The following is a 15490-nucleotide window of genomic DNA, read 5'->3' on the forward strand; positions in this document are numbered from 1 at the left end:
CACACACATGTATATCTTCGTCTACTTCTCTGTATGTATACGTATTAATATATGTATGGCGTTGTGCAGCCGACGGATATGGTACGTATACATGTATGTATTATACGTGTAAAGGCTACCGGATCTCCCGGATTTTCACAGAAACCGGGACGTGCCCGACGACTACGACGACCACCAAGACGATCCTCACCGCCACACGTATCCCCGAGCATGGGGTGCACGTATGTGTATGCACGTGCGTGCCGTCACCCCCGAAAATTAACATTCAATCAATGAGACTTAATTTCAAGACGCATTGTTCGGTCGTCGACAAAGGTGTACCGTCATTATTTTTGCTGCTCAAGGTTTACGGAGAACAAAGAAATTGCTACTCGTTTTAACGCTTTACCGAGAGGTTCGACGTTTTTTGAATAACGGGTATTATAATATTATAACCCGATGATTCTCGTATCTCGATTTCATTGCCATCCGCAAATGTGTGTACCTACATATATATTAGGACGGTTCTTATTTGGGTTACGTCGCAATTTCCTCGCACTAATTTTCAAAAAGTAATTATGTTGTATGGAAAAAAATCAGGCTAAATTCGAAAAATTTTCAAATAACCTTAACACGCTCCACCGAGGATTCGAATTTTACATGGAAAAATGCATGCATTTGAAATCCAAAATTTTTTGGATTTAGCCTGAGTTTTTTCTATACGACATAATTACGTTTCGGGGGTGAGAGCGATGAAATTCCTACATAACCCAAATAAAAACCACCCTAATACATACATACATATATTATCGAATAAGTCGTACAGAATTCAAGCCAAAGAAAGAACTCAAAGAAAAAATGCACGTAAAATCCAAATTCTTGATCTTTGTTAATTGTTGTCAAAACTTTCGACATAAATTCTCAGCCTCTTCCTCTTGTCCACCATTGTCGGAGCAATTTCTTACACTGTAGCTGACTTGTTACTGCATATATATAAATATACATACTATATATTATATACGTGTCATTGTAACGTGTAGAAGGATTAATACTTATTATACACAGCGTCGAAAATGAATGTATACAAGAAACAAAAAGCAGCCCGTCGACACAACGAGAGTGTTGTTTGCCTCTTTTAACACGTGTCGCGTTCCGCACACGCGGCACGCGCGTCTTTACAACTGCACTAGCCTTCGCGTATAAGCGGCGAAATTCCTCCTCGGTAAAAATTCGTACCTTTACAATAGAATAACACACACGGCCATACTCGTGCAGGAATATTACGGTAATTTTTTCTTCTCCCTCTATTGAAAACATGTGGTCCGTATACTAGCGGGCTGCAAGGGGCTGAAAAAGAGGGTGAAACAGGGAAAGGAGGAGGTGTAGGGTCGTCGACGACGGCCGATCACCCTCAAAAACGAGAGAATGACCAGCTCCTCGGACGCTGCGGGGTGACCGAAGCCGTTTGCCCGTCACGGCAATTATAATATATCCGAGACGTCGACGTATTATAGTCGTCGGGGGATAACGAGCGAGCGCCTCTGTAGGCTCATTTTATTCCCCTTTCCACATTCTTTTTATTCTCCCTTTTTCCTCCTCGGCTCACTCCGGTAAATATATCCGCCCCCGCTCTCCCTCTCTCTCTCTCTCTCTCTCTGTTTCTCCGGTCTCTCGTCCTCCTCTTTCGCCGATCCCGATGCTGCCGGACAAAGAAAATCTCTGTGCGCGACTCGCCGAGGCGCCAAGACAACCGCGCCGAGCAGCAAGACTTTGTAATTAGCGGACTTGCTCTCCTCTTCTCTGTACTTTATACAACGCTTTACGTTGCAACTGCTTCACGTACGTCCGAGGTCTCAGATTTGTTTTTCACATACACTCGAATTGCTCACGTGTTGCAGAGAGACGGTGAGAGAGAGAGAGAGAGAGAGAGAGAGATACTTGCGTATTATACGGACGTTAACGTATAATGAACTAACTGTTTTATTATTCTCAGCGGTTCTCAGACGACGCTAAATATCCAACAGGCTGCATACTTTATTCCACTCAACAAAGATTCGAATACCTACGTTAGTCAGATTATATCGATCAAGTTTTCATCTCCAGAGCGTGAAGAAAGAAAGTTGTTTCAACTTTTCTGTTCTTAATCTCCTCATATTTCATCAAGAAATGTCTCAACTTTGGTTTTTCAAATCATTGTTCGAAGTAGATAGGTACCTACTTCGTTCGTTACGACGATACGAAACGTTGTCATGGAATTTTTCTCGTTGCTTAGTCGAAGAAGAATTAATACATACATAAGGTGTGATTATAAAACGTACGACTAACTGAATTTGTGTGTTTCATCAATTTGTCAAAGTTCAAGATAATAATATGTAGTTATACAGCTATTAGGCAAGTCGCACATATTCTAATTAGCCTCTAATTAAACACGCTAGCTATGGTATATTCGTTGTAAGTAGGCACGCCGTTTCTATATTCGTATAATAATGAACGATTTGCGACATCGTACAGCACACGTGACGGCGATATTAATTCTCGCCGTTAACCCCGCCGCTGTGTCTCGACAATTGGAAATTGGCTACCGCACGACGAAACCTAGTCGCAGCTTCCACAACGCCGTGACGAGCGTGTCTCGTTTCGTCAAGAACAACATCGTCAATCCGTCACTTGTGGTATAATAATACACGTGGCTATTCTGTCCCGGGTCTCATTTTAGCTCGACGAGCTTTCTCTCTCCTCCATCCATCCATCCATCCATCCATCCATCCATCCATCCGTCCGTCCGTCCGTCCGTCCATATCTCTTCCTCGTCGCAATTTTCATCCACTGAATCATGGACGATGCTGCAGAGGCCAATTAGAATCTGGTGAAAAATCTGGTCCTCGTCAAGGGAGCGGCCGATGTGACCGTTGCAGTAAACATTGTGACATCGTTCTGTTCCGCGTTACGAGCTTTCCTCCACCCCGCTCACTTTCCCCGGTATAAGAGATCGGAAATCGGTGATCTATTTATACCCCTCGAACCTTCTTTCTAATCATCTCGCGAATGGCCTGTAATTCTTAGCCCCCCCCCCCAGTGTCAGCAGGTTGTAACAAGATGAGGAGGCTGCCCTCTCTTCTCAACTTCCTCGCGTCGTATATAATATCGCCGCAGCCTGCGGAGAACGAGCCAAGTCTGTGTGTACGTACATAGTATATTATATATTATATATTATATATATATATACATATACAATATGAAGGAAAGTATGCCGTAAGAAAGTATAACGAATGACAAGGCGGTATGATGAGCTATTCCGGTCACGGGAGACGCGCGGCGAGTCCTCGGGGCTCCCGGGGGTCCCACAGGAACGGCGGCAAGGGATGAATTGCGGAGCGAAAGAAGGAAGAGGAAGGAAGGAAGGAAGGATGGAGGAGGAGGAGGAGAAAGAGGGAGCCGGAGATACGCGGATCGTCTCATCTCTCCCGCTCTTCCATATCACGTCATAAAAATAATCAACTCCACTCAATGAGCCCAGGGACACTTTGATCTCGGCATTTGTTTCTCCCCAAGGTTCGCCCCGGCGTCCCGTGGCTGGCGGGATTCCTCCTCCTCCTCCTCCTCCTTTTACTTTTTTTTCTCCGTCGTGCGGGGACGCGGGCCGCGGGTACCTGGCCGGTGTTTCTCTGCCGCGAATTTTCGAGGGGACGCCGCCAGCAGCCCTCCTTTCCTCTCCTTTCCTCTCCTTTCCTCCTCCTCCCCGTCATCCTCACCCTCATCACCTTTTCGACATTCACCCAACTTTCACCGACCGACGTTGAATTTCATGCTTTCGCGTACTAAAAAGTTAATGAGAAAAGGGATGGCTATTTAGTCGGAGCTGATGGGTTCAAGTTTCCTGCAAGAAAATCCGTGAGCCTCTCCTTACATTGGCCACTCCGAAATTGAGTTCTCCGAAAATTTCGTACCGCATGAAGACGTTGACGTTGACGTTGTAGACTTTCATTTCCCCACATCGAGGAAAAAAACAAATCCCCTACCTATTTATGGTTGCGGTACAGTTTTCAACGTTTTTTCGTTTCTTTCCACAGCCGAGAATTGTATAATTGCAGGTATGGGTAAAAAAACTGAAGAAAATGAGTTTACATCAATATAACCAGAAAATGTGGTATTGGCATCAATAAAATCAGACTCAATAGTCTACTCGTAAGAAAATTAAATTTCTCCGATTGTCAGTGTCGGGAGTTTTTCCTACGCGTCGGCAGCTTTCCCACCAGTTTAACCTTGGTTTGAAAAAAAAAGTCCTTAACAACCGTCCGTCAAGTCACGTCGGTACAATAAAATAAAAAAAAAAACGAAAACTAACTCGTTTCAAAGCTCCAGCATTCGATCTTCCGTCAAAGCAGGCTATTAATTTAGCGACACACAATTCGTTCCGCAGGCTGCACGGATATTCGGATGTCTATAGATAGGAATAACGCGGATATTAGCAGAGAGGCGACCACTCCGGGACCATTTATGCAGTCCGTGTAACTTCCCATTGAATACAGACCAACTCGAACTCCGGCGGCCAATCAGAGCTTACTTTGCATTATCCATACCCGTGGAATCCTGTGTTCAGAGTTGCGAGAGTGCATTGCTGTTGCTGCTGCATGGCGGGGTGATAACGTTCACTGTGTACCTAATAATTATTATCACTGGGACGACGGCAGAGAGCTAGGCTCGTATGATACACGCGCTTGCATCCGGTTCATTGATCAGCCCGAGCAGAGAGCGAGAGCCAAAGGATTGATCAGCGTATGACAAATTAACATAGCTTCTTGATTGACGCGACGCGTCACCGCGCTTTCGTGTATGTACGTACGTGTGTTATACGTGTTGTATAGGTATGGATAACGTACGAGTATGCACGCTGCGCAATCGTATCCAACGACGCAAATGTGTGGACTCGTATGGATCTCATCCCTCTCTCCGCTCCCTCGCTTATCAACTCTGCGGGTATTCAAACAAGAGACCAGGCCGCGGTACACATTCGTTTCGCATTCGTATTGCAGAGTATAATCACAGCGCGATGGCATGGCGACGGAAACCGGAGGACAAAAACCAATCACGAGAGTTCACCCGGTGGACAATGGTGGCGGAATGTTGAAAATCGTTGCTATAGGTTGACGGTAGAAATATAATAATTCGACTCGCGGGCCGATGGAAAAAAGTAGAAATATTCTCGGTACCCAAAATAAACCTCGTATCTCGTTTTTTCTCTACTTGTCGCAAAAAGCTTGTTTAGTTGTTACGTCAAGCTTTTGTCAGCAAAAAATATCTTTTTTTTTCCCCTTAACGATTTATACTCTACAGTTCGTTTCTGATTTAATAATACAAGTACATACATATACATATATTGAGAATCTCCTGGAACGAAACGGTGTATATTGTATACAAATTTTCTGTTTCTAAAGTTTCTAAGTTTGATCTGAAAATGATTACCATAAGCAACAACATTTTTATATACGGAAAGATATTCATAGTCAAGCTTGATGTAGGTATTTCAAAACTGACCAATTTCATCGTAAATAACTGATTCTACTGCAACTGACTGGGAATATAATTTTCAAAATAACATGAATCATATAAATTATGCAAAATCTTCGTGACAAATGAATATTTTTCACAGAACAAGAAAGTCTTGAAGAACGTTTTACGTTTTCTAGGGTCAACGCTTCAGCGGATCAGTGAAGAGAGCGTATTATAAACTCATCATATAATAATGACCCTAATGAAGAGCAGGCGAGGGGGTAACAAGTTCCGTCGGGGGTCGGGGGATGAAAAGGGGTGGTTGGGGGTTATCAAATATTCAGACCGAATCAATCCTGGCGCGGCAGGACGGGGGGCGGGAGTTGGCGAAGGGGTGGATCATTCGCGGGGTTGCGGAGTAGGGGGCGAGGATGAGACGAGGGGTTGGGGGCGGCTCGCTTAACCCTTGAGTTTGCGGCCGGGGCTAAAGTAGTTACGTTTGTCCTTTGAGTTGATAGGGCGAGGCCACGGACGACCCGACTAATCCTTCCGAGCGCAAGGATCCGTCCTGCTAATAGGGGTAACCTCGTCCTCGCCGGTGCCTTACGCCGCCTCCCTTCTTCCCTCTTCCCCCGTTGCCCCTCCGAGGAGGTCCTAGATAGTCCACCTGGACCCGCGGCGTCGCTGCACCGTATAAACTTGGACCCGGCGTCGGGACGGCTCGTCTTTAATATTAAACCAAAATTCAAACTCCGGTCACGACCAGAGATTCCACGCCTAGATGAAAATCCTCGAACCGCCGTCTATATCTACGAAATGAAAGATTCTTCCTGCATGGATTTCGCCGAGGTGACCGAAATCTGTGGTTCGCAACTCGGCGTCGCGTCCGTCGGGCAAATGAAACGAACGTGTGAAACCGAACTTGACGTGAGGTATGAAAAGAAAACAATTATATCGTACTTGTAGTATTTTATTTGCCTGAATTTTTCCGATTCCAATGTGATTATTTAATTAGATTCTTGCACTCGGAAAAATTTCATTTGTTACGGTAGCTAGAAAAAATCAGTAAAACAAGTATCATTAAGGAAAAAAAAAAACTCTTCGAATATTGTTGAACTTACGAAAAACGAGGTACGCGTAACCATTTTGCACTATCGTCGATCCGTTTTTGGTAATTGCAACGCAAAATCAGTTTCTTCGGTTTACTCCAATTTTTTAGTTAACCAAGGCTTTAAGACGTCAATCTAACTTTCGATCCTCTAGCAGGATCGCGAGAGGCTTTTCTTCCCGAGGATTGGGTGGCGGATCACCGAGTAGTTAGGGTGAGGATCGCGGCGTGCGGGGGTGGGGGGAGGGGGGGGGGGGGCTAATGACTCGCCGAATGATTGATTCGCCGGTTTGCTTTCACTCGGGTGGCTCGTTCGCTCATAGGTAGGTAGGTAGGTGCTCGGCTACACCGGAATCTCTCTTTATCTCTCCGACATGTGCTTCTGCCGTTGAGTTCATTCGCTATTCAAGACCTGTCACACACCGCCCTGTCGCAACATTCAATAAATGTAATATAATCGGCAGGATTCATTCAGCCGGAGCCAGCAGCCGCTCGGAAAGAGGCAGGATTCGCGCGTGTCTCTCGCAATTGTACGAGGTTGCGATCGCGTCGTCATCGTCCCGTATTCGCGATTATTTTTAATCAACGCTGAATATCAATGCCGCACGCTATTTGCGTACACAGTTTGCCGATTCTTCTCCGTTTTATCAGAGGAGACGAGATTAAACTTTGTCGCGGCGGAGTTGGGCGAAATTGTTTCGATAAAGGTCGACCTAACGTACAAGATATAAAGGTTAGTTTACAGTCGAGGCGAACAAGCTGGTTCCTTCGTTGACGATTATAAATGATCCGATGAATTTGTAATACAAAACGTGCGCGACACGAGTTGACAAAAAGCTGAGTCACTTATCGGCCGGCTTTTCAGCCTCTAAAGTCATGTACCGCATGACACCCCGAGTGTATAGAGAGGATCCGCAGATATCACCCTCTTATTTATCGCACCTAAACGGGTACGGATCGATCGATTATTCATACAGCTTTGTGTATAATATCAAATTTCGTAGCGAGCGTTCATTGAATTTAATCCATCTATTTAAATTACTCTTTACCTTCACACCGAAACTCGCATGGGACTAAAGTTGCAGTAATGCGAAATTAAATCCGTACAGCAATATTTCCTTTTGCGTATACTTTCGATAACTTGTCTTTTTTGTCCGTTTTATTTCTCAAATAAAAATGGTAATGTTATGTGGTGCAATTTGACATGGCAAGAGCCACGGAACCAGAGTGTTAGGTACAGTACTCGGTACCGGAACCTCGTAGCTGATCGTGAATATCGTTGGGAATTTAGCGGGAGAAGTGTTTCAGCCCGAGTCCTCGGAGCTACGTTCGCAGTATCGGGACATTGTGAGCCTGTCCCGGAGAGATGGATTGCGTGCGGTAATATAATGTACCCAGTGTCAGGAAATAAAGGGCATTTTGTGCTAAAGGGATGACAGAGTATTACGCCCTAAACCGCTACCGCTGCACAGACGAAACGCGAGCGCGGCAAAACCGCAACGAATTTTAACACAAAGAGATCGCAATATTGGCGCAAGGACTTATATTTTGTTCTATTACTTTTAAAATTATTGTACACGATTTTTTTGAAAATATATTGCTCGGGTAGTCGGGAGAACGGAATTGTTCCACTGTTTGGCAAATTATTTTTATAATTTTCCCATTACGAGTAATATTAACAGCATGCATGGAACGAAATGAGCTGTATTTGTTTTGTTGTTTTGTTATTCTGAAATTAGTATCAGCTTTTCATGAGGTTTGACAAAATTTTAATCACTTGACTTGACTGCTTTATATTAACGAAAAACTCAAATTCGGCTGCCAGCTCTGGCTGCTAGTTTTAGCGTCGTTACCTATGAAAAATCGATACGTCGCCTGGTTTCAAGCAGTATATGAGGAACCCGATTCCACGACTTTTCCCCGATTTCCAACACGCGCAATCGAAGCTCCGGACCATTTTGCTGAAAACTGGAAATCGCGTGCATCCATCGTCGACACGTGAATCCGAATCGCGTTTGTTCGAGGACTCGTTGGCGGGGTAACTCGACCTTGATTGAACCTCGTTACCCGTTGAACCCGGTTGGGAAGTGACTGTGGAACGAGCTCAGGGGGTTGGCTGGGTGACAGCGTCGCTTAATCGGGGGCGTACATGTAAGGGATGAAACCCCTGGCGGGTCGGCCGAGCCGCAATTTCTAGGCGTCGGCGTCGGCGTCGCGTCGTCAGGTCGTGACGGAGCGAAGGGCCGCCGCCTATGAACGAACAGGCACGCGACCCATCAAAGGGAATAATTCAAGAGGCGGCAGCATTGTTCGCGCGGCTTGTAGGGCGGCCTCTATACCTGCTCCCGATCCCAAATCCGATCCCTCGGGACTCGCTCGCTGGCCCCTCTCGCCCCCTTTCCGAAAACGCATTAAACAGTGGAAATAGCGATGCGGAGGGAAACGTCGCCGTGCGGTACAAACCGGAGTCACCAAATTCGAACGGAACGTTCCGCGAATGACACTGAGGATGATCCGGCGGCAAATCGAAAGCGATAAACGCGACGTCGATTTTGTTCGTACCTTTTGAGAAACGCCAGGTTTCGACGCGTGTTGTACAACGAATAACGGCCAGTCTGCGGGAAGAAACGGACGAGCAAAACACGTGTTGACATCACCGAGAGTGGCGTTACAGGCGAGTGCCTCCGGAGCTGTGATCCTTCCCCTGTGACCCCTGTTCCATTAGCCCTTTTTGACCGTTCGAATTGCATTAAAACGGAGCGCGCAGTTTAAACATAGACATGCGGGATGCCTGCGTTGTGCGGAATCAGGAACGGGGCGATTCCCGTTTTTTTTTTTTTACGATTTATTTATTCCCTTTTCGACTCTTTTCTACCCGTACGTGTTCGTTCGTTTGTTGTTTTACATACGTCAATATACCTACGGTATTTCTGGGAAACGCACTTACCCCGTCGTGTGGTGTATGTCGCTATGTCAATTTGTTGTACGGATGCGATCAACGTTTCGTTATGTTATACAGCTGACGCCGCGTTTGGCTAGGCTTTTTACCTCGCGATCGACCGGCACGTCGATGTTTCGAAACGAATTAACCCATTTGATCCATTCGCTGCACCCTGCTGCACATCGGTAAAGGAGGCTTTTTTTCAATCGCAAATTTCATTTCCTGCAGTGTACAAACCGCACGTCGCGAGAACGGGGCGGAAAATTCGCTCAAATGAAAAACGAGCGATCGATCGATTCTTCGGTTTGATATTGTTGATTCAGCCCACCGCTGGTCTACCATTGAAAGAGAAATGAAAGAAGAAAGAAACATCAGTGACGTTTAGAAAGACGTTTCTTGTTAAGGTAATCGGCGAATTTTCAGTAATGACATTATTTTTTAATATAAAAACTCACGATGACGAGTAGCAGGGAAAAGGTGAAAGGTGAAAGGTTCGAAATTACCGTACAAAATTGTGTTCGTTCCGTGTTGTACCCTAATTTTGAGGGACGATGGGACGAGGATTAATTTCGAGGGACGACGCAAGGTTTTCGACGATCGCAGGGTGAAAAAAACCGTAAATAAATGCTTTCCTCAAACTATACACATTTTCGACTTTCGATTCGCACTCACAGGCACGAGATAATCAAAACACAAGTGAAAGCGGCGGTAAATTCTTCTCCGACGTGACCGCACCGCAGTCACCCCCTGTGCAAAAGTAGCCCCGTTATCCGAAGCATTCCTGCAGCAGGTTTCGCGGCGGTTGTCACGTCACGCGCCGGAGTAATTGGGTGTCGTAAACCTGACCGTTTATCGACGAGTCTGACCTCCTCGAGGATTAGACGCGGAGAGCAAGAGAGAGAGAGAGAGAGAGCACGCGTGGCACGCCCGAATCCGATCTCCATCCCCCGTGTCGCGGAATAACGTGGCGCAATGTGTATACAATATACGTGCGGATTATAATCTCGAGTGCGATTTTACCGGAGGAGGGAAAAAAGGGGCTTCGGGAGTAATGGAAAGTGTGAGGGTGAGGGGGCCGCGGATCTACTTGGGCCGCAGAAGGACTTGTCTGGAAGATTAGCACCTCGCATAAAAGTGGGTATATACGCGTACGTACCGTATAGACTGGGGGGGGGGGGGGGGGGGGAGGAGATGGGGTATTTTCTGTGGCAACGGAGGAAAGGGGGATGAGGAGCCCCGGCAAGCAGCTCTCCTTCCTTACCGTACCCTTACCGAACCCAAGCCAAGCCATCGTAAGACCGCGCCGCGTGCCCCGCGCGCGAGAACCGGAGGAAAATTAGTTTTCAGAATTTTCATGAAAGCGTTGAAAAGAAACTGTGTAAGGTTCCTTTTCTCATTGGGAGGCTATTTTTGTACGCGAGAGAAGGAACCCGCTACGGGGGAATTCAATAGCCTTTATTTTTCCCTCGTGTTAACTCATTCCACTCTCAACCCTCAACCCTCAAACCCCCCGACCGCGTGCCGCGCGCCAACGCGAACGCAAACGCCAATGACGTCGACGACGACGGCTACGCCTTTTTATACAACCGTCGACCACGACGACGACGACGACGACGACGACGACGGGTGTCGAGCGGAAGAAAGACATCCACCCTCCGCCCGACCCGCCTAGTTTATTATACATGCTTATTTTATACATGACGATAATTATTGCGACTCTAATTACTTAGGATCAACAACGGATGCAGGCTCCTTGCCTCCATCCCCTCTTTCCGCCGCCCCTCGCCACAGTTTAAATTACGCAATTAACTATATTATCATTATTACTACGGTTTTGTTCTTATTATCTTCTTATATACATATAATTTTCTGCAGTGCTTCTGCTTTAGCTTCAACCAGCTTCTTTGCTCAGACTCAAGTGGGCAAATATGGGGTATAAGCTATACGTCGCGTTTCCATATAAAATCGTACATGCACAACTCTTTCTTCATTCCTTTTCACAACGGCTTACAAAGGGGACGTTTTCCAAAGAATTGTAATCGCGAATAGTTCCAATTACGTTTAATTATTAATTCACATCATTTGACATGCATGTATCCCGACGGTACGTAGAAAAGTAGCTTGATATCGGCGGCAGTGAAAATATGGGTGCCAAAACTGTAAAGTAGAGAAATGGTACTTTAACAAAACAAAAAATTCGACAATATCCTGCCGCTTCGGACCGTCAAGGTATCCATTACCAAAAGATGAAAAAATTTCACTGGAAGAATTCCAAACCGTAGTGTTCAAAACTTAAAAAAAGAAAAGGAAGAATTGAACGAAAAAAATATCTAACGCTATGAGAAAACGTGGAATCACTAGCTTAAAATAGTAGCTAAAACGCCACAAGCTTTGATCAACATCATTCGCCATTTATCTTATACATACTTGGATGTTGTTCTCAGACAACGAATCTGTATTTCATCTTTCATTCTCGTAAAAGCTACAGAAAGAAAATTTCGTACAAGAGCAATTCCGTATCTTCCGATAATATGAGACAGCATCGTCTATACTTCGTCACTTCAAAGAGACCGAAATACCGAACACACACCGCACAAAGTAAGAAAAGATCGAGAAGAAGTTCTGATACGTGCAGTAGGTAGGTATTGCAAGTTGACAGCTTTCATCATGTCCGAATCATCTTGATGGACTTTCCGAAAGTGAGCGCAAAAAGAAACGAACAAGAACCGCGTTCAACGTCTCCCCCCCTCGAACCTACCATCGGCGTACCGATTTCTTACATCGCCAATTTGCACCGCATTAGACAACGAATACAAAGGGTGCAGATACTCGTACATCTGTCCTACGCAACGGGAAAAATGTCTCGACGAGTTTCCGTCTTCGTCAGAGATTAAGGGCGCGTGTAAAGCAGCCCGTCGAATTCCCCTTTCCTCGCACGCGAAACAAGGATGTGCGATGAGGAGACGACGGGAAGGGGTTCGGGGCGGAGGACGGACAGGTTGTACGTATATAGACGTGCACACCGGTTCCAGGAGTGTGGCTGCAAAGCCGCGTCAATACGCTTGCCCGGACGTAGGCAGGGTCGTCGGCGAGGGTTTGAAGGGGGTGAAGGTGGGTGAAGGAGCTGCGAAGGTGGAGGCGGGCGAGCGTATAGTCTGGGCCTCAAGTTCCAGAAGGAGGTGGCGGTTGTCGGGGGCTCGAGGTGAGGTCGGAGTCGGAAGATACCCGGCTGGAGTACCAACGCGCGGGGGGTGAGAGATCACTGCTCAGCCGATATTACTGCCAGCCCGAAGATTACCAATATCCTTGAGAGCGCGCTAGTCCTGTCATAAAAGACGAAGCTTACCAAGATATTACGGGGACCCGACCACCCGACCACCAGCCCCACCTCCGCTCGGTATCATCGCCGGATTCTCGGCTATTCGCGTTCGGCTACCCGCCGGCCTTAACTTCCTTTTCCAAAATTCTGGAACATCCTCATTTTTACCTCGGAAATCGTTCGATCAACTCTCCGCTTGTCTGCGTAATCACGACGAACGTAGTATGGGTTACCGATTTCTGGTGCAAGAAAAATATTCGCTCTTCGCTCTCAATGCCACCGTACCGGCAATTTTTACGCTCGGTATACGGACTGTAATGGTCTCTGACAAGGTGTACTTACGGTGCGAAATAAAATAAGCTCGAGGGCAGGACTTCGGGAGTACCGAAGTGCGGTGTAATGATTACCGGATAAACGATGCGGGTTTGAACACTTTGTAGGGTTTGCGAAGTACGGAGATCGTTGCAACGCTTTCCAAACTTGGTACAACAGTGTAACGAATACGCGGTCAACGATCTTCCGAACGAACTCGTCCTTCGTTTCGAACGATCTAGCAATCATTCCAATTAGCAGCGTATCGAGAGCTTTTATTTATTATCCGCGCTGAAAATGTCTTTTCATCATTAAGCAATTATCACTAACGATGAGATCAAGAAACCGGTGGAACAATTCCGAGCGTCAAATCACTCGCGCCGAAAGTATCGCAACGAAGAATTCGCTTCGGAACCGCATCGTGTATCGTCGAAACGTGATCCTTTGTACGCGTACTTTTTTTTTTTTTGTTTTTTTGTTTTATTTTAATTTTTTTCGACCTTCGCCACATAAGCGACGACTTTGCCGAGCGCTATGCCAACAGAGCGTGCCTATACCGGCTAATAATGCGAGATTGGGTATGAATATTGCGGAGCGAGATAGAGGAGTCGCTTTGCCAAAGTATATTCGCATACATAAGGTCAGAGAGGCGAGGTTGGACACAATAGCGGGGTCCATTGTGGGGACGCTTTGTGCGACACAAAGCTTTAATCCGCGACTGGGATCTGCTAATGTCAACATCATTCTACGCCCGTTTTCATAGGCCTTATACGTACCCGCACCCGGAGCACCCGTCCCACCCATGCAGCTTCTATATTTAAGCGACACGCGCACACGGGCGCAAGCCGAGCTTGCGGGCAGCCGGGTCGCCTCGTACGTGCAAAAGAAGGTGCACCGACACTCGTCTGATCGTAGCTGCAGCATTTATCGGCCGAGCTCGGGGAAAGGACAGAAGGTCGTCTCAATAAGAGGACGGTAATCCACCCCAACTTGTACGATCTTCTATCACCGTCCACCCCACTGCCGCTCTTTACGCCCGTCATCCGTTCATCACGTTCACATTATTGTGTCGCGCTTCCAGCTCGGATTCGAGCTGCAGCGCCCTTTTAAAACCTGAATCGTTTCAAGATTCGTGCAAAAACGTACGCTCGCGAATCAAAAAAAAGCTCCTCTATTAGAAGCTCACGTTACGTTGTGAAAATTCACAAAGTTCATACAGCATAATTACCGTCAGAAATTATTTAAGATCTCAGGAAAATATTTTCGCAAATCAGCAGCCCCGCACAGACATCGGTGGTACAAGTTTTGTCGTATAATAGGTAAAAACCTTTTGCAATACCATGTAAATTGGTTTGAAAGATCGCTTCATACATCCAGCTTTTTAAAAAATTCTCTCTCCATACCAAAACGAGGGATACGTTAATTTCCTTGTCAATCACGTCAGAGCTGGGAGGAGATCGGTTTTTCCTTTCTTTTCCTTTTCTGTCGATTTCTTTTTTCTTTTCTCTCTTTCTTTTTTTTTTTTTTTTTCAACCGTTACGTCAACCTGCCTTAATATAAAAGGCGGATCCATTTGACGCGGGAGGAAAGGAAAAAAGACACGAGTCACGGCTGTCCGACGCGATCCGTCACCGTGTTTCATATTATAGTATAACCATGGATTGCCGCGTTGTACCGTTGACGGTCATCCCGATGATTTGCCGGGGCCTCCCGATCACTGCCCCCCCCCCCCCCCCCCCCCCATTCAGACCTGTCGAAGTGAGGCGTCGTCGTTGTCACAATGTAATTACTCCGGTCGCTCTCGCGGGGGCCCGTTGGGGATTACGAAAAGCCGACGACGAGTCGTCGGCTTATTTCCACATTCTTATCGGAGAATCTGAGTGCGGTAATCCCCGAGGCGGGTGCGTAATCTCCCTCCTTCCCACCCCCTCCCCCCCCCCCCCCCGCCCACCTCGTCTCGAGACGATTTTCGCCCGTGCCTCACAGGCGGCCAGGGTTTTGCCGCCTCGCAGACGCACACTCGGTAATCTACTATTAATTGCCACCGCGAATAACATCCCATGAGGATAGAAACGAGCCCGTTGTGCGTTACACCGGGACAACGTCGCGTCGCGTCTCCCTGCCGCACGTTTTCAAAGTATGACGGAACCCCCCGCTTCGCCCCTCTCTAATTTAGCGAACCTCCGTCATCGGCATCGTCATCCCTCATACCTCATCCCTCATCCCTCGGCTCTTTAACCGTAATCCCTGTTATTGTCGCCGATCTCAGAGGTCGTTATCCGGTACTTTCGGCACTGTCGCCTATGGGATTGAAACGCCGTTTTCCGCCAAGTTGCGGTTG

At 46.7% G+C, this 15490-nt stretch overlaps 1 protein-coding gene across 1 annotated transcript in view; it reads right to left on the minus strand.

The window, feature by feature from the left end:
- The window catches only part of LOC107222776 (transcription factor Sox-5), a 137924-nt gene that overhangs the window by 70006 nt on the left and 52428 nt on the right, over positions 1-15490 (minus strand). The window lies entirely within an intron of this gene.

Source organism: Neodiprion lecontei, chromosome 6, assembly GCF_021901455.1.
Source record: "Neodiprion lecontei isolate iyNeoLeco1 chromosome 6, iyNeoLeco1.1, whole genome shotgun sequence".
NCBI classification, from domain to species: domain Eukaryota; kingdom Metazoa; phylum Arthropoda; class Insecta; order Hymenoptera; family Diprionidae; genus Neodiprion; species Neodiprion lecontei.